Raw genomic sequence first — 670 nt, forward strand, 5'->3', positions numbered from 1 at the left:
ATCAAATTGACTACATCTGGGGAAAGAGACCATGGAAAAGCTCCATATCATCAGTGAAAAGAAGGCCAGGGGCAGGCTGTGAAACAGACCATCAATTATTCATATGCAAATTCAAACTGAAGCTAAAGAAAATGAAAACAAGTCCATGAGAGCCAAAATATGACCTTGAATATATTCCACCTGAATTTAGAGGTCATCTGAAGAACAGATTTGATACTCTAAAGACCAGAAGAGTTGTGGGATGACATCAAGAATACCATACATGAAGAAAGCAAAAAGTCATTGAGAAGGCAAGAAAGAATGAAAAGGTCAAAATGGATGTCAGAAGAGACAGTGAAACTTGCTCTCCAGTGTAGAGATGCTAAAGCAAATGGAAAAAATGAGGAGGTCCAAGAGCTGAAAAGAAAATTTCAAAGATCAGCTTGAGAAGATCAAGCCAAATATTACAACAAAATGTGCAAAGATCTGGAATCAGAAAACAAAAAGGAAGAACACACCCTGCGTTTCTCAAGTGGGGGGACTGAAGAAAAAATTCAAGCCTTGACTTTTTTTATTGAAAGGTTCTTTGGGCAAATTATTGAATGATGCAGACAGCATCAAGAGAAGATGAAAGGAATACACAGAGTCACTGTACCAAAAGGAAATGGTTAATGTTCAACCATTTCAAGAG

The sequence above is a fragment of the Chrysochloris asiatica genome, unplaced genomic scaffold, assembly GCF_000296735.1.
Source record: "Chrysochloris asiatica unplaced genomic scaffold, ChrAsi1.0 scaffold00506, whole genome shotgun sequence".
Classification (NCBI taxonomy): domain Eukaryota; kingdom Metazoa; phylum Chordata; class Mammalia; order Afrosoricida; family Chrysochloridae; genus Chrysochloris; species Chrysochloris asiatica.